The 19,944-nt window shown below is 36.1% G+C and overlaps 1 protein-coding gene across 2 annotated transcripts in view; it reads right to left on the minus strand.

Annotated features, from left to right (window-relative positions):
- Window positions 1–19,944, minus strand: part of ZNF654 (zinc finger protein 654) — a 91,574-nt gene that overhangs the window by 69,808 nt on the left and 1,822 nt on the right. The gene's annotated exons all lie outside the window — the stretch shown is intronic.

Consider the following 19,944-nt stretch of genomic DNA (forward strand, 5'->3'; position numbering starts at 1 on the left):
CACCATAAAATGGAGATAATAATGCTTACCTTGCAGATTTACTCTGAAGCTAAATTGGGAATAATTTATGAGAAAACATTTTAGAACTATCAATTGCTGTAAAATGTTAATTATGATCTCTCATATGCAAGACTGCTGTATTAAAACTATTATATTCTAGAAATTCATCTTATAAAACAGGTTGGCAAACTATGGCATATAGGCCAAATTCAGCCTGCTACACATTTTTGCATGACCTACAAGCTAAGAAATGGATGTTACATTTTCAAGTGGTTGAAAAAAACATTTTGTGATGTATGAAAATCACATGAAGTTCAAATTTCAATGTCCATAAAGTCTTATTGAAACATAACCAGGTTCATCCATTTACATATTATTTATGGCTGCTTTCCTGCTACAACAGGTTGAGTAGTTGTGACAGAAATCATATGGCTCACAAAGTCTAGAATATTTAATATCTGACCCTTTACAGAAAAAGTTTGCCAACTCCTGATTTAAAAGCTGGTAAAACTAGAGCAGAGTAGAAAAGCCAAGAACATTCAGAGCTCAAGGACTTTTCATACTAATCACTTCCTGTTGGAGATAATTTTCCATGAGTCTCTTGTATTTCCACAGTTTTTTAAAAGAGGCCCTGACTGCCTTCATCCTTTCAAAGATGTTTATAGGAAACAGCCTTGAAAAATAGAGATGATATCCATGATGCCCCTGTCCAAAGCAATGTGTCTCTCTGGAGCAAAGGTCAGGCAGATATGCTTGCAGACCATTATAAAAGATTAGGACTCCCTAAGCTTGGGGTTCGTAAGCTGTGATATAAACTTACTATGAGTTCAGGATCCACCTGGGCCACTCACATCACCTTTGTGACACTTGAGGGGCAAAGGGAACCATCATGAACTTGAAGCACATGCTGCTTGCTGTGCCATGAGTAACAGAGTCTGCTATCTCTGACACAGGAGTTTCATGTCTTGGGCCAACATTTGTGAAACTGTGGCAATCTACCTTAGATAAAATCCCAGACCCTTCACAGTTGTTTGACAATTCCAAATTGCATTACCAGGTGTCTAGCATGTCTCCAATGTTTCTAGGAACATGTATGGATAAAGAAGAAAGCAAGAGAGTATTAGCTCTGTGAACTTGTATCCCCCTTCTGTATCTAGTAGTCCTTACTAGCTGGGAAGTAAAAACTACTAGTAACTATGATGACTCCAAGTAGGACAAATTTTTCCAAACCACCACAGGCAAAAAAAAAAAAAAAAAAAAGAAGAGGAGAAGAAGGTTAGATAAATGGTGGTTTCCTGGCTTTAAATTTTCTCTTCACTAAAGTGTTTGACCACCTTTATTGCCTCTTTTTGGCCCCCACAACACCATTCTGGTGCCACATAAAGAACAGGTACCTAACAGACTCACATTTTTTCTACCTTTAATCCCAAATAGTTTGCCCTAATACATTTCTACTTACAACCTTATTCACTTCCTATTTATGGGCTGGGTTTACCTCCTTAGAAGAGAAGCTTTCTACTTTCTCAGGTTCTATTCTCATTGTAGCTTCCCTCATTCACCAAGATTCGGCTATTAATACCCTGCCTGATCCAGCTGAGCCCAAACCTAACACAATAAAAGTACTAGTGCACAACACCTCCAGTAGGTTTCCCACAATACCCTTGAAGGGACATAAACAAAACTGGCTGAAATTTACATACAGTTGGCCCTCAGTATCTGTGGAGGATTGGTTCCAGGATCCCCCACCCCATACCAAAATCTGCAGATGCTCAAGTCCTTTATATAAAATAATGTATTTGCATATAACCTACACACATCCTCTCGTATACTTTAAATCATCTCTAGATTACTTATAATACCTAATACAATGTAAATACTATGTAAATAGTTGCTAGCGCATAGCAAATTCAAGTTTTGTGTTTTGGAACTTTCTGGAATTTTCTTTCCAAGTATTTTTGATCCACGGTTGGTTGAATCCACAGATGTGGAACCCACAGATACAGACGGCTGACTGTATCTTCTTACACTGTTTAATGTCATGCCAGACACTAATAAGTCACTATAACATTCACTATAACACTACTTTTTAAATATTTTCCTTAAAATATGTAAAACTATACATTACATTGTCTTTTTACTTTGAAAGTTTTCTCCTGCATTATAACTGTTATCATAAGCACTCAGGTAATGAGAGCTGATACCATGACATCATAATCTGAATGTGCTCTACCAGGTCATTGTGCAGTGAGCAACACATCTTACATTTGTCACTTTCTTTGGTATTCTAATAAGTAACAGTTTTTACTGTTATTATGTAAAGAACTGCTGTATAATTACATTCTTAAGAACATCATCCAAATTACTACAGACTGAAATGTGTCCTCCTAAAGTTCATGTATTGAAGTCTTAACCCCAGTGTGACAGTATCTGGACATAGGACTCTTAGGAAGTAATTTAGGTTAAATGATGTCATAAGGAAGGGGTCCTAATCAGATAGTATTGGTGGCCTTATAACAAGAGGAAGAGAGGAGAGATCTTTCTGTCCCTCTACATGCATGCACTGAGGAAGGGCCATGGTGAGGCCATAGAGAGAAGGCAGCAGTCTGTAAGCCAGGAAGAGCGTCTTTGCCAGAACTCGACCATGCTGGCACCCTGATCTCAGACTTCTAGCCTCAAGAACTGAGAAAATAAATTTCTATTGTCTAAGCTGCCAAGTCTGTGATATTTTGTTATGGCAGCCAGAGCTGCCTAATACACAAATGTATAAAAATAATACAAACGTAGCAGTCTAGGAACCCCTAAAGTATCACATAAAGTGATTGACTAAAATATGATTATCTGTTTCTTAACTGAATTCTCCTTTTTTCTAATGTAACAATGAAGACTACCAAACACTAGTTTTTCACTGAGCAAACAATCCTCTTGATTTCTAAACCCAGGTAATAATAGACTAGATCATTAACACAGTTATCACACATGACTTTACTTCTGTTAGCTGGCCATTCACATCCCTGTCATTTTCCTACCTGAAACCTCCCATTGGCATCAACTTTCATTATATCAAACACTTCACAGGTGTCAGTGGAGCTGTTCACTAATGTTAATTTCATTACTTGTTTACAGTGAATCCACCCACTTTTAAAATCTGATTTACAAACCATGGCCATGATCGTATGTGATTAACCACATCACAACTACCTTCCATTCTAAGAGCTTCAAAAAATGCCTATAATACATGCCAATCTATGCACTGAATAAATCTTGTTAATCTTCTAAATACCTAAAATAAACATTGTAAGAAACATTAAGTTAGCCTTTTCCCCACCCGCTTTCAGTATGATTAGGTTATTCATTTGTAATATACCTACTATCTATCTATCTATCTATCTATCTATATATATATATATTTTCCTAGCTCTGTCCATTGAGAGGGCCACAGAGCAATGACACCTCAGTAGCAACATACACACTTAAGGCCCAAATCTTGGTTTCTAAACACTATTCTCCAATATGAGGAAATTGGGGCTCCTCAGGCACAAGGAACTTGGGCTGCTCAAGCCCTCCTCCGGCAGGGATGGAACAGGGAAAATACCAAGATAGGACTAAGTAATGAAATGCTGAAACAGTGATGGAATATAAGAACACGGGAGCCAACCTGAAGGTGCTCCGAGCAGTTAAAGCTAGAACAATTTGAGCAACAAAATAAATGATGATAGTATTGGACTTTAATCCATGGAACCAGATATATATCCATGAGTCCCTACAAATAATCAAATTAATCAATAAGTGTAAGAGACAGCTCTTCCTCACAGAAGACTAATTAATAAACATAGAACAAAAGAGAGAAATAGAGAATCACCATTAGGCAAATATTGTACACAGCAATGAATGTTGCAGACAAGATCCATGCAACAATGCTAATATTAGTGGGTGAAAAGTTTGAGGAGATGCAGGATTTGCAGTTTCAAAGCATCTCCCGCAAGACCGTTATCAGCTACAAACAGATAGCAACTTTAGAGTGGAGAAACCCCACAGACACAAACTTAACAAAGTCATCAAGGTAATATCACCAATAAGTAATAAAGCATATTATTACCATAAATCTCTTGATATGAAGCTCCAAGAAATACAAAAGCATTTTTGTGGTACTTTTGCCAAAAATGCATAAACTCATTCCAATCATGAGAAATCATCAAACAAACACAAATTGTAGGATATTCTACCAAAAAAATTGATCAGTACTCTTCAAACGTGTTAAGGTCATGAAAGGAAAAACTGAAGAACTGTTACAGAATGAAACAGACTAAGGAGAAGTAATAATTAAATACAATGTGAGATCAGAAATAACACCCTGGAACAGAAAAAGAGCATTGGTGGAAAACCAGTGAAAAGTATCACTCCCAGAAGACTCTCATCTCTCTTCTTGAGTATGTTGCATCCATATGGTATGAGGCAGGCCAGAGTCCTCCCTGTGGCTGGCTGAGTATCAACTTAAAGACCCAACTTTTCTCTTAAGTAGGTCCAAAGGTAAGTAGTAGGCTCATTTTAAAGGCTTTAGATCAATTTTGGTACCTGTCAATTTTTCCTTTGATTCCAAACTCACTAGGGAGAGTAATATACTAAATGCTCCCTGTATAAACATTAAAATTGGCACACAGACAAGGGAACCCCAAAATATATGGAAATGTATATGAATATCAAATGAACATGTTGGGTGAACAAATATCTTCGTTTGCCTGCAGCTGGTGATATCCACAGATGTGTGTGCACATGACAATGTCTTAACTAGCATGGGCTAAGCAAAAATCTGCATCTGACTTCAATTTAGCATGGCCACTAAGGCAAAAGAAATAAAAGCAAAAATAAACCAATAGGACCTAAACTTAAAAACTTTTGCACAGCAAAGGAAACCATCGACAAAAGGAAAAAAACCTATGGAATGGGAGAAAATATACGCAAATGATGCGACCAACAAGGCATTAATATCCAAAATATGCAAACAGCTCACACAACTCAATTAAAAAAAAAAATCCAATCAAAAAATGAGAAGACCTGAAAAGACATTTTCCCAAAGAAGACATACAGATGGCTAACAGGCACACGAAAAGATGCTCAATATCGCTAATTATAAGAGAAATGCAAATCAAAACCACAATTAGGTATCACCTCACACCTGTCAGAATGGCTATCATCAAAAAGTCTACAGATAACAAATGCTGGAGAGGATATGGAGAAAGGGGAACCCTTCTACACTGTTGGTAGGAATGTAAATTGGTGTAGCCACTGTGGAAAACAGTACGGAGGTTCCTTAAAAAACTAAAAATAGAAATACCATATGATCTAGCAATTCCACTTCTGGGTATATATATGGAAAAAAGCCCACAAAAACATTAATTCGAAGATACACGTGCCCTGATGTTCACAGCAGCACTATTTACAATAGCCAAGACATGGAAGCAACCCAAGTACCCATCAACAGATAACTGAATTAAGATGTGGCATATATATACAATGCAATATTAGTCACAAAAAAATTTAAAAATACTGCCATTTGCGGCAACATGGATGGACCTAGAGAATATTATGCTTGGTGAAATATGTGAAAGACAAATACTATATGATATATGTAGAATCTAAAAAATAATACAAATCAATGTATATGCAAAACAGGAACAGACTCACAGATACAGAAAACAAACTGGTAGTTACCAAAGGGGAAAGGGAAGGGGAGAGGGACAAATTAGGGGTGCGTGATTAACAGATACAAGCTGCTATATATAAAAGAGATAAGCAACAGAATATACCATAAAGCACAAGGAATTATACCCATTATCTTGTAATGACCTATAATGGAATATAATCTGCAAAAATAATGAATCATTATGCTGCACATCTGAAATTAACACAATATTGTACATCAACTATACTTCAATTAAAAAAAAAAAATTAGCATGGCCTGGCCACAGATGGTATTGCAGGTGTGGCTGAGGCAATAATTATTGAATTTTTTAAATGTCCATTAGCCATATAGGTTTTTTAGATATTAGTAGGTGGAAATCCTTTTTGTTCATTCTGTCTGGTTTCTCAACAAAGACTACAAGCCAGAGGATTAAACTGAAAAGCTGGTTAAGTTCCATACGGGTCTTAGCACACTAGTGTGTGAGTGTCTAGACTTTAAATTGTTAATATTAGTCTTAGATCAGCTGACTTAATTCTGTCCCTCTTAATTTTGTTCTCAGAGAACAGCTCTTATATTCATGTGACTTGTCCAAAGGCTTCTAGAGTCACTGTCATAATATAATCTCTAGTAACTTCTGAGATTGATATGTACACAAATTTAATCAAAGCTATAGATGTCAAGATTTTATCTGAGTTCAGTGAAGATGTCCAGTGGATTTTATTAAGTGCAGAGATAAAGAAGGGTCAAGGTTCTTTATTGTTTAGGGCATAAATCACTTTCCTAGGATGAGGAAGAAGGAAAGTTCAATGGAATTATTACAAAGTCAAAGCCAAAAGGGAAACTTAAAAGGCCTATGCCTCAAAAACGAACTTTAGGTACCAGGTTTGCTTAGTCTCAAGAAGAACTAAATTTGTTTTAAAAAGATGATAAACTTTCAATTAAAATAACAGTGGAAGAGTTAAAATAAATAAATAAAAGGAGGCCATGTTAAGATGGAAGAAGAGAGGGACTTCCTTAAAAGTTCAATCTCAGAAGCTAGACTAGTCAGATATGAAAAAAGACAAAGGAAATATATATACCAGAACTATGTGTTCCTAAAGATGGAATGGGGGAAAAAAGTATTTTAGTTGCTACTCATCAGAAGGGAAGGGTGACTGATTCCAAAGGTATCTAACAGAGGGATAGCAGGTAACTGTAGGATGGAAATCTCGGTGAACTGAACTGGAAATTCAAGTATGGTAAGATGGTATTTTAAAGAAATAGACAGAAAGTACATAATAAAAGTGAAAAAACCACACCATGAAGACTGCGACTGCTATACAGTAACATAAAATATGTACAGATTTGAAAGGTTAAAAAAAAGCTGAGAGATTACCTTTAAATACCTGAAGAATTTCAGGTGCATTTCAAATTACTAGTTATTACCAAGGGCAATGTATGATATGGCATGGTGTCACAAAGAAAAGTGCCCCAGGAACTCAAGGTTAGGCCTCAGGGAGTGGACAAGGAAAAGCAAATCTGAAGAAAAACAAAGTAAGAGGTCAGACCTAGGTTTTATGTTGAGCTGGTAAGACTTCCTTAAACCTGAGAGAAGAGAGTGGGGAAAATCTGTTTGATAATGAATGCTTTTTTGATAAACTCAGAATTCCTTGACTTTCATCTCTGACATTATGGCAGATCTTACAAGACATAATTGAAGAATAATAAAACCTAAGCCCAAAAGCAAAGAGAAAGGGAAAGGAAGACAAGAGGGGCCAACTTAAGAACAGGCTAAAATATAAACAAAAACAGAAACCAACTATGTTTATCTGAAATGGCATATCCTATTATTGCTGGAAGGAACGTGACAAAAAGGAATGTTTACACTGCCAATGAGGTAGAACAAATTATGTAAGGCCTATAACAGTTAAAAGCAGAATAAAGAAAGGGTCTAGAGAAGCAAGTGGCTGAAGAGATACTGTCTTTACTGGACTCCTATGAGTGCAGACATCAGAAACATTAAAAGCAGCTTCATTTCAGGTACCCATTTATGGTTATTATCCAAATAATACAAATATGGGACACCAGAGGAGTGCTTTTATGATTTTAGCTCAATAGACCTAAGAATTTCAGGGAAAGTGGCAAAAGCCAAGGTAGCACAGGGCTAAAAATGACTTGGCACAGGTTGGGGACACAGAAGTCCAGAGACAAGGGCAGAACACTAGAGCTATGGAAATTGCAAGGCTGGAGCCTTGTGGGGCCTTGTAGAGATTATACTTTGAGCTTTACACACTACAAGTAAGTGATACACTCTTTGCAAGAGGCAGTATAGAAATTGTGCCACTAAACAGAATCTATACTCACTGTAGCACAGGACTACCAGGACAACACAGATAAAATGGAAAGTAAAAGCTTTTAATATAAAGGAAATCTAAAGGAAGAGACATCAAGTATGACCTGGTGCCTGCGGCTGTAATCCATGGAAATTTATAAACTCTGCAAGACAGAAATTCAGACACAGCTTTCGAGGAAGTAGAAACGTTCAGGTAAAGTACTTCCACCCCTCAGAAAAATATCATAAGCACACAGTGGCACAACCACTTGATGAATTTTCCCAGTAAAACTTTACAAGTTATAGACACTGGCAGTTGCCATAACTGACTGGCACCCTGGTAAAGTTGAAACCAAAACTGACTTGGTACCCTGTTTTTTGTGCACCCATCTTTCCTCTAATATCCATCTTTAGTGATATCACTAAATCCTACTGGCGAAAGTGATGTGAGTCAACTGTACTATGTACTAAGTTCAAGGAATTACTAGCGTTTCTAAATTTAATGGGTGTTGGCTGGGTAAAGTATTAAGTGTTTGCCCACGGACCTTCCGGATTCTTTAAAAAGTAAGATTGGAGGTTAAATAATTTTCCTTTTGAGGTGTAAAAGAAGCCACTCCCAGTCAGAGGAACACGACCAAGCTACAGCTCCTGAAAACTCCCCAGCCCTAACCAGACAGGCACACTCTGTCTCTGATTAAGCAATATTCCAGGAAGGCAAGAATTTTGTATCTTAACCTCTTTGGGACTCTAGATTTTAATTTCTCTTTGTGAACTTGATAATGGGAAACAATTCATTTGATCCAAATGAAGTGTTTCTGGCAGACAAAACAAAGGCCAAGTGGCAGGAGAATAGTTATTCAAGTCGAAAGAGGGGGCAAAAACACTAGGGTAGCTGAAGGTAAGTAGTGGAGACAAAAAGTAATAGGGGACAAGTCAAACAGCTAGACAGGGGCTGGATCACGAAGCCCTGCAGTCCATGGTAAGAATTCTGGCTTTGACCCTGAAATAGAAAAGCATGGAAGGTTTAGAAGAGACCTCACTCATATCTTTAAAAGGATCACTTTGGCTGTGTGGAGAAAAAACTGAGAAAAACTAAAAGCAGGGAGATAAAATTGTCCAGGGGAAAGACAACTGTAGCTTGGATCAAGGTCGTAACAGCATTTACAGTAGTCAGATATGACTTTTCTCCCTTACTAGATGATTCAGTTCCTTGAGGGAAGGGGTTGTGACCTTTTCCTCCCTAAATCCCCTGTAATCATTAGGATGAAGCTTTCCACATAGTACACAGCCAATGTTTTCTTTCAAGAATATCTTCTACAACACTTTTATGTATCTAGATCTATGCCTAAGATAATTAAGGATAATTCAATTGATTGATATTAAGAAAAAGTAAGTTATGTATATATTGTCAGACAGGCACATATGCAGCATTTTATGACCACCTATTAAGTTATGAGCACTTAATAGTGGTTGAAGTTAAATTCAAAATATAAAAGAGAGGATAAAGAATCTCAATAGGGTTTCCCTGGTGGCGCAGTGGTTGAGAGTCTGCCTGCCAGTGCAGGGGACATGGGTTCGAGCCCTGGTCTGGGAAGATCCCACATGCCACGGAGCAACTGGGCCCATGAGCCACAACTACTGAGCCTGTGCGTCTGGAGCTTGTGCTCTGCTACAAGAGAGGCCGCGACAGTGAGAGGCCCACACACCGCGATGAAGAGTGGCCCACCCTCACCGCAACTGGAGAAAGCCCTCGCACAGAAACGAAGACCGAACACAGCCATAAATAAATAAATAAATAAATAAATAAATAAAATAATTTAAAAAGAATCCCAACATAGTAGGCAGCATATAAATAATCCCTTAACTTTAAAAAAAAAAAAAAAAAAGAATCTCAATAGTTAAAGGGCGACTTCCCTGGTGGCGCAGTGGTTAAGAATCCACCAGCCAATGTAGGGGACACGGGTTCAAGCCCTGGTCCGGGAAGATCTCACATGCCGTGGAGCAACTAAGCCAGTGTGCCACAACTACTGAGCCTGTGCTCTAGAGCCCGCGAGCCACAACTACTGAGCCCACATGCCACAACTACTGAAGCCCACACGCCTAGAGCCCATGCTCCGCTACAAGAGAAGCCACCGCAGTGAGAAGCCCGTGCACCACAACGAAGAGTAGCCCCCACTCGCCGCAACTAGAGAAAGCCCGCGCACAGCAATGAAGACCCAATGCAGCCAAAAATAAGTTAATTAATTAATTTTTAGGGCTTCCCTGGTGGCGCAGTGGTTGAGAATCTGCCTGCCAATGCAGGGGACACGGGTTCGAGCCCTGGTCTGGAAGAATCCCACGTGCCGCGGAGCAGCTGGGCCCATGAACCACAATTACTGAGCCTGCGCGTCTGGAGCCTGTGCTCCACAACAAGAGAGGCCGCAACAGTGAGAGGCCCGCGCACCGCGATGAAGAGTGGCCCCCACTTGCCGCAGCTGGAGAAAGCCCATGCACAGAAACGAAGACCCAGCACAGCCAAAAATAATAAATAAATAAATAAAATAAAATTAATTTTTAAAAAAAGAGTTAAAGGGAAATATATGTGGAATCTAAAATATGGCACAAATGAAACTATCTACAAAACAGAAACAGACTCACAGACATAGAGATCAGACTTGTGGCTGCCAAGGGGAAGGGGGAAGGGAGAGGGATGGACTGGGAATTTGGGGTTGGTAGATGCAAACTATTACATTTAGAATGGACAAACAACAAGGTCCTACTGTATAGCACAGAGAACTATATCCAATCTCCTGGGATAAACCATAATGGAAAACAGTATTTTAAAAAGAATATTAAAAAAAGAATGTATATATGGTAAAACTGAGTCACTTTGCTGTAAGCAGAGATTGGCACAACACTGTAAACCAACTATACTTCAATTAAAAAAAGGCTAACTAGTAATTCAAAATAATAAAATTTTAACAACAATAATAATAAAAAAAAGAGTTAAAGGACAAAATGGCTTCAGTTAATAGTTTTTAAGAAACTATCAACAGAATAAATAACAGAATAATTTATTTTTTTCAAAAAAATCTCATTAAGAAAGGACTGCATAAGAGTTAAGTCCCAAAAAGAGAAGCAGAAATAGCGTATCTGCTCTTTACAAACACAGGATGAAATGTAGCAAATCAATATAATAAAAAAGGATGAATGAGTTTTAAGGTTCTCATAACTCAGTTTTATCTAATTTTTTTTCACAACTTTCTCCCCGCTTGATTATGTTATGTACACTCACTATAGTGAATCTGAATACTTAAAAAAAATCATCCATCATTTTCTGCCTATTCTGCCCACATATAACCACTGTTAACATCTTGGTAATTTCTCTTTTCTAGCTGTGTGACTTGGGGTTAGCTGTTTAACCTCTCTGTGTCTCATCTAAAATGAAGATAAAAATATTATCTATCTCACAGGGTTGTCGAAAAGAATAAATAAGAAAGTAGGACATGAGCTGACATAGTTTTTTTGAAAGGGCCAGAAAGCAGCTTATGGGCCATACGTTCTCCATCTCAACTACTTAACCCTGCTACATCATGAAAGCAGCCATAGAAAACACAGAAGTGAAAGGGCAAACCCCAATAAAGTTTTATTTGCAAAAGTAGGCAGTGCTGCTTGTGTCACAATGGCTTACAGCAAAGGTTCATAACCTGTTGGTATGTTTGGATGATTGTGGTCTGTGCTTGTTTAGCAAGTTTTGAAATTCTTAAGAGAATGTGATAAAAACAAAAAAACAAAAAAACAAAAAAACTTAGACCCGCTCACCAAGGAAATGTAAATACAACTTTTTTTGCAAATAATTTCAGCGTTCACAGACTTCCTGAAGTACACGAATGGCCCCTATGGATTATCATCAAGAAATCCTGTTTCTAGTGAAATAGCTCATTTGATTTTTCTTTACAGCACTTTCCCCCTCTAAAATACAGTGAGAATGGACCAGCCTATATTCAAACTGTATAATCCTGCTACAAACAAATTTTTCCACCTAATTTTTTTGTCATTGTACTTTATTTTCCTAGATCATTATATAGTCATTGAGGACATCATTTTTTAAGGTTGAATAATATTTTAGTTTATGAGGGTTGAAAAATGTTCAACTGTTTTAGGTGTTCTGGTTGCTTTTCCATTTTCAACTCATTCCTTTCATTAATTACAATTAATGCTATGATAAATCGCTTTAATCCAAATTTATATTTCCTCAGAAATTAATGCTATAAGTCAAAAAGTACAAATTATTTTTAAAGTTTCTAATATATTTTGATGAATTATGGTTCAGAAAGGTTGTGGTGATTTCTGCTCCCACCATTTGAAAATGAGATATCCATTTCACCACACCCTCATGAGCATGGAATATAAATCTTAAACTTTACTAACAAGTTCTATAACCTGAAAGATCTTTGGCAAAAGCTTTCAAAACATGGTAAAGGATAGATAATAAAGTCTAAAAATGCACATCCACTGTGCTCTAGGTTAGTAAGATTTCAAGATATTCAAGGTTGAATCTTAAATAATATGGAGAAACAAACTTTAAAATTTTAATCATTAAGAAAAACATCTAAAATATATTCCATACCCTCCAGCCTTCAAAACACAAGGTAATAACATAAAGTTAACAGGTCTGTAATCATCATAACTCTTGCATTTAAAAAATAACCATTATAGTGAACCACTGCTTCAGAGCGAAGCATATCCCACTCAGGTAAGTTGGGGGAAAAAATTAAAAGGTTGAGAATCACATCTTACAGGGAACCTCTGATAGCTTAAGTTCAATTTTTTCCCTCTCTTTTACATTCATGAACATCTTTAGTTTCTGCTGCCTTGAGTCTTTTTAAATCACTACTTTTACTCGGTCAATAATTGCTTAAGTATGCTGTAGTACATATCAATACATATGCACAGATGCTATAACAGACACCAAATGCATATTCCTAGATACATTATATGTGTATATTGGAATGGTTAAGTACACGGGCTCTTGACAGACGGGCCAGGATTCTAACCTGACTTAATCAAAACATTTAACCTCTCTTGGTCTTATGTTTCCTGATCTGTAAAATGAGAATAACGGCACATACCCTGTTGGGTAGTGGATTAAATGAGACAGAACAGGTGAAAGACTGATCACAGTACCTGACACATGGAAAACACTCAAAATATAAGTTATATACATATATAGAGCACTCCAATAAAATAAATCTTCCAGATACTAAAAATATAACACACACATATCAAATCACTGGCAACAATGATTAGCGAATATTTAGAACATTTCAACTTTAGGGGAACCAAAACAGATATGGGTTAATTTTAGTAAACTTTAGTTATAGAACTATATATTAATAAATTGTGTACATGTTTTATTGGGGTATCATATGTGTATACATATTTTCAAGGTACACAGAACAATGTACACTTATCTATTAATATCTACTGATACAACTACTTTTCTAACTTCTTCTCCTTTCACTTCTCTATTTTACCACAAATGTAGCCAGAAAATGAGGATATCCCCTTCTTTCTCAAAGTTAATTAACTGATCAATTACAGTGTATCACTCAACTCTGAATAACTACTCCAGTCTGACTCCTGCTCCCATCGTTACATCAAAACAGCTCTGCTTAAAGTCACCAAAGACCTGCACGTTAATTCAATGGTTGTATCTCATTAGCTTTTGATGCCAGTTACTATTCACTCCATCCTGAAATATTCTCTTTTCTTGTCTTCTGTGACACCATGGTTCCCTGGTTTTCTCCAAGCTCTTTAATCCTTCTCAGACTTCATTTGAAGACTCAACCTCTTCTACCAGGCCATTTAACTATGGAGTTTCTGAAGCTTCACTTCTAAGTCCTCTTCTTTACTCACTCTATATTATCTCCTTATGTGAGCTCATTCACACACACAGCTTCAAATACCATCCACACAACTATGATTGACCAGATCTCACTTCTGAGCCCTGGATTATGTAAATCTAGCCATCTTTAAGATCTCTTTTTCGGTGAAGATACGCACCTTAAATTCAACATGTTCAAACTAAACCAAAGAATCTCAGCCAAGTTCAACTTGCCCAAGAATGCCTTTTATTAGCCTGCATTTTATAGTATGATACCTTTTCTTCATAGAACTTATCAAAGTTATACCTACATACAAAAACAGAGACAATGCCTGTTTATCATTATATGCCCAGTGCCTTATACAGTCATTCGTCAGGATCTGGGAGACTGGCTCCAGGACCACCCCCCAACCCCTACCCCCACCCACAGATATCAAAATCTACAGGTGCTCAAGTCTCTCATATAAAATGATGTAATATTTGAATCTGCACATATCCTCCCATATACTGTAAATCATCACTAGACTACTTAAATACCTAATGCTATGTAAATGCTACGTAAATAGTTGCCGGTGCGCAGCAAATTCAAGTTTTGTTTTTTTGGAACTTTCTGGAACTTTTCCCCCCAATATTTTTTCATGTCCAGTTGGTTGAACTCGGGGCTGCAGAACCTGTGAATATGGAGGGCCAACACTATAAACAACAAGTGTCAACCCTAACATCAATGACTCTTTTTTCTACTGTTTAAATGGAAAGCCTTTCAGCTATTTTCACATTCATAGCTGCTTTGGAGAATTGAGGGTATTAAGAGGTTGGTACAAGAGTGTCAATGTACTGAACTTTAGGATCTTATGTAGCACTTTATACAGATTGACCTCCTCTCATATTTAGTTGCCACCAAGTGTTCCACCATAGCTCTAACCAGGTGATGTTGACTGGGTCTCATCCTAGAGAGCAGACCCAAACTGAATAGAGTGTACTGCTGAAGTGATGAACTGACCTGTCAGAGGAAAAAGGAGCTAAAAAATAAATGTGATATATATTACATGACAGCTGAAGATTACCTTGTATTAGATTCATTCGAAATTACAAACCTTAAAAATGCTCTCCAAAACAGACTAGGTACTGCTGTATTTACAGTGTAACTAAAATTAATATTTAGTTAAATAAATTACATTAGATCTTAAATGGCCTAACAGCCTTTCCATTACATTTTTTTAATATAAATTTATTTATTTATTTATCTATTTATTTTTAGCTGTGTTGGGTCTTCGTTGCTGTGCGTGGGCTTTCTCTAGTTGCAGCGAGTGGGGGCTATTCTTCATTGTGGTGCGCGGGCTTCTCATTGCGGTGGCTTCTCTTGTTGTGGAGCATGGGCTCTAGGGGTGCGGCCTTCAGTAGTTGTGGCACGCGGGCTCAGTAGTTGTAGCACACGGGCTCTAAAGTGCAGGCTCAGTAGTTGTGGCGCACGGGCTTAGTTGCTCCGCAGCATGTGGGATCTTCCCGGACCAGGGCTCGAACCCATGTCCCTTGCATTGGCAGGCGGATTCTTAACCACTGCGCCACCAGGGAAGTCCCTCCATTATATATTAATATACATTTTAAATGGCATATTAATTGACGATATTTTATTGATCATGTTTTATTTTTTCAAATACATCACCAGACACACATTTTACCATAGCTTTCTTAAATTTAATTTAAAGTTTTCTTTTTGCTTTTGTTTGTAACTGCTAAGGTATAGTTGACCACATTTTGGCAAGAAAATCAAAAAGATTCTGTGCCAACAATAACAGTACAATTGGTGCCTTCTGTTTGGCAGAACTGCAAAATAATGGTATCAATAAAAATTTTAAAGCAATGAACTTCATTTAAAAATATTTTTTTCTACCATCTTATCTACAAAAATTGAGATAAATTTCTTCAAGCCAATGTCATGAGTGGTTATTAGAAAGCAGTAATGAACATTATTTTTGAGAAACAGGGAGTTAAAATTTCATCATGCTCAAAATATTCTTGCATTTATTCACAGAAAATAAGCAATCTGTGAAATAGGGAGAGAAAAAAATAAAATGTATTTTTTATATTTTATTTTTCCTCTGATTATAAAGATAGTAGGTTTAATCAAGAAAACATAAAAAATAAATAAATGTAAAGAAAAAAATTTAGCTATAAACATATCACTAATAAATTATCCACTGTTAACGATTTGGTATGTTTATTTTCAGTCTTTTTTATTTACAAAAGTGAAATCACCTGTCATCTGTGTCTTTTCAGTCATTATTATACCACTAACAGTTTCCCATATGAATAAATATTCTTTAAATACACGACTGTTAGGAGAACATAGGGTTCCATTATATGTAGCAATTCCCCTAACTTTGGCCTAAAGGTTGTTTTCAATAATTTGGTATTACAAATAATGTCATTATGAACAATTAGCACTATTCAATTCTGAAAGTCAACATAAAAAAAGCATAAATAACAACAAAGCATTAGCTCCCCAAACACAGCCAACAAGATCCAGGGTTCATTTTGTTTTGTTTTTCCTTATTATAATAATTATAATAAATAAATAACATGGAGATAAATATCATACTTGCTAAAAGAGCTGCAAGTAATTGCCTCTGGGGAAGATGCAGGGAAGAAAAGGGACAGGGAATGACTGCTATCTAAAAAATATTATATTATATAATAAAATTATAACCAGTGGCAAAATAGAAAATCAAAAACAAAATAAAAACACAAACAAACAACAATTGCCTCTACAATATCTTCTTGTTTTCTTCCTTATTAATAGAATCATAGACATGTGTCTATCAGGGAAAAAAATACAAAAAAAAAAAAAAACCCAAATCCTAACATTCTTTTCAGATGGGAATAGCTAACAAGATGGAAATGGAAGTTACTGAGTAGAACTTAGGGCAAGATGTTTTTGGCTTACCCCAGAGACACCCTGTTCCTGCTACATGGAACTCAGATGTGATGGCTGGAACTTCAGCAATTATTTTGGATCATGAGGCAAACTTGAGATAGGAAGATAAGGATGACTGATAAGAAAGAGTGAATGATGGTAAAATGATGATAAAGCTACCATATCATCCCTACACTATCCATTCAAGACTTTTCATGTGAGAAATAAATGTGTACTATTGTTTGAGCTGTTTAAGTCAGGTCTCTACTAGCAGCAAAATGCAATTCCTCATATTTAAGTTATATATGACTTATTAAACCAAGTACATGTAAAACACATATAAAAAGTAATAGCAAATCAAAAAATAATTCCAATTAATTCCAAGACTAGTAACAATGTATTATTATACCCTAAGAAACTGCTCAAGAAACTATAAACATTATGTAAATTTTATACCAAGACTAAGAGATAAAGCTTGTATTTTCCTAAAACAATTAAATTTTAATTTCTCTAAAGTAAGAGGCATTAGCATGTATTCTATAAAACTATGAAGCGAACCCTTTTTCTGTTAGATTATCTCTTTATCTATTAAAGTGCCGGGTACCCAGTAGCTGCTTAAAATTATGTGAGGATCATTAAAGACCTTTTTTAAGATGTAAAGTATCCACTAAGGGTTCCAAAGTAAGACTATAGCAGGGTTTCTCAACTTTGGCACTATGGATATTTTGGACCAGATAATTCTTTGTTGTTAGGGCTGCCCTGTGCATTGCAGGGTATTCAACAACATCTCTGGCCTCTACGCACTAGATGCCAGCAGCAACCCCCCAATTAAGACAATCAAAAATATCTCCCGACACTGCCCAATGTCCCCTACAGGAAATAAAATCTGAAAAAAAATGTAGTTGTTTTTGCAAATCATTTAGTGCTTCATCAGGAACATTTGGCTTTTCTAGTTAAATAACAGAATTTTAGAATTGTAACATTTCTAAATTCTCTCTAAAGTTGATTGTGGTATACAAACTCAAAGTGACCGACAGATTAGGTTATCTCTAATGTCCCTCTTAAACCTTCAGAGGATTTCACATGAAAGAAATATTAATAGCTTCTATCTATTTAAGCCTATCTATGTGCTAGGTATAGTACTGAGCACTTCATGTTCATTCTCTCATTTTATACTCCTGACATCCTCATGGGATGGCTACTTAACCCCACTGTAATAAGAAATAATTTTAAAGTCTATTTTAGTCAACAAATCAAAGTGCTTCCAGAAATACTTATTTATCATTCATTATATTCATTCTGGCACTGAACTAAGAAGGTAACTTTACTTGCTTAGTTTACAATTTATGATAAAAAATATTTCAATATATCTAGCAACAAAATTAAGTTGAATTACCACAAACTTCAGGAATTGGGGAAATGTTCACAGCCCCTAACAAGTCAGAGAAATAATAATTAACTGTTTCTTGGAATATTTTTTATACTGTGGCATAATGAAAGAGTACTTTTTAAATTTTTCATCCATGATTCCCTGAGTTCTTCCAGTAACCTTTTTTTTCTCCTTTGTACAACTTGACAAAGAAAAAAAAAATCACTTTATAATTATTTGAGGATTCATCTGTAATTTCAATCTGTTGTTCAGGAGAAATTGAAGGCTGGGTCCAAAATCCCAGCTTCTTCACCTGACAAATTAACTTGTTCAGGCCTCAATTTCAACTATGTAACTTGCATAACAAGACCTATCTGAAGGCCTTAAGAGTTAGTAGGTCCTCAATAAAAATTACATTCCTCTTCCTTTCATCCTGAAATTAAATATCAGCTAAGTGCCAATTCTATTTAAGCAATTGTTGAGAGTCCACTAATAAGAGCCAAAGGAGGATATGATGGGGCAGTTAGTGTAACATTATTCAATGTAACTGGAAATGAACACATTCAATCCCCCAAATCCATCATCTCAAAAATGCTGTAGCCTAAGCCCTTAGTTTGAGATTTTTAATTACTATACTTGTATTGTTTCTCAAATAGAAAAGTATATCATCAAATACACTGAGTACATGCATAATTTTTCACTTACATTATCTAGTCTTCCGTTTTACTTTTCCCTGTGGTAAAAGACACAGAAGCATTTTTGAAAAGAAGTGTTCCTTCCTCTCCCTTCACCCACACAACTAACTGCCAAGAAATTTTGATTCATATTTCTCTCTAAAAGGAGGAAGATAAATTGGAGCCTTTCTTCTCAACTTCACAAGGCTGTGTGTATAATTCATATATTTAGTTAACTGTCACCAACCCAAGTGCGTATTATCCATTTTATGGATTACTCACAATTAAGTCATTTACTAATGAAGGCAAGTTACCCTTAGCGAACATTAGGAAACCAAACGTTTAGAAAGAAACAATCTTTAGGAATTAGATTATATAATCTACTGCTTCCCTTACTGGCAAATAAAACAGAGTTACTATACTAGAATTTTGTTAATCAGTCGGTAAAATTCAACTTAATACAGGTAATCTTTTATTCCATCTAAAAGTTTTAATACAAAAAAGGACTTCACAAAGCTCACCTACAAGGTGGAACCAGGACAAGAACCCTAAGAAGAGATCATTTGGTAATCTAGAGTATTATAAAATATGTTATGAGGGTTCAGGTAAAAGTTGGTAACATCAAAGTATGTCAGTATAACACTCATAATTTAGCAATATAAAATAAAAGTTCATTAAGTTCTTCCTGTTTAGTTTTGCTTCCCTGGATATTTTAGGAGGTAGTGGAGTTTTATAAAACAGTCAACTTCATTTGTTCTTAAAATAATTTACTGTCACTATTCGGACACCGTATTTCACAAACTAAATTTATTCATTTGTTCTTAAAGTTGATTTCAAGAAACAGAATAAGAGTAATTAAGAGTTCTCCAAAAATGTTCTGGCCCTCAAATTAAATTTCCCATTCTACAGCAAGTAAGGGTTATCTTTTCAGGTAAATTTACAAAGCTAAATGTAACCAAAGCCAAGTTGCTCATTAATGATATAAAAAGCAAAATACAGAAAAAAATAAAAAGACTTTCCATGACTATGTTAAAAAGAGCAACTGTAGCCTAATTTTTCAGAAGTTTAAAACTCCTGTAGATACAAAGTCTACTAATAACATGGTTTCTAGATATAAAACATAGAAGACA

The sequence above is a fragment of the Balaenoptera ricei genome, chromosome 4, assembly GCF_028023285.1.
Source record: "Balaenoptera ricei isolate mBalRic1 chromosome 4, mBalRic1.hap2, whole genome shotgun sequence".
NCBI lineage: Eukaryota > Metazoa > Chordata > Mammalia > Artiodactyla > Balaenopteridae > Balaenoptera > Balaenoptera ricei.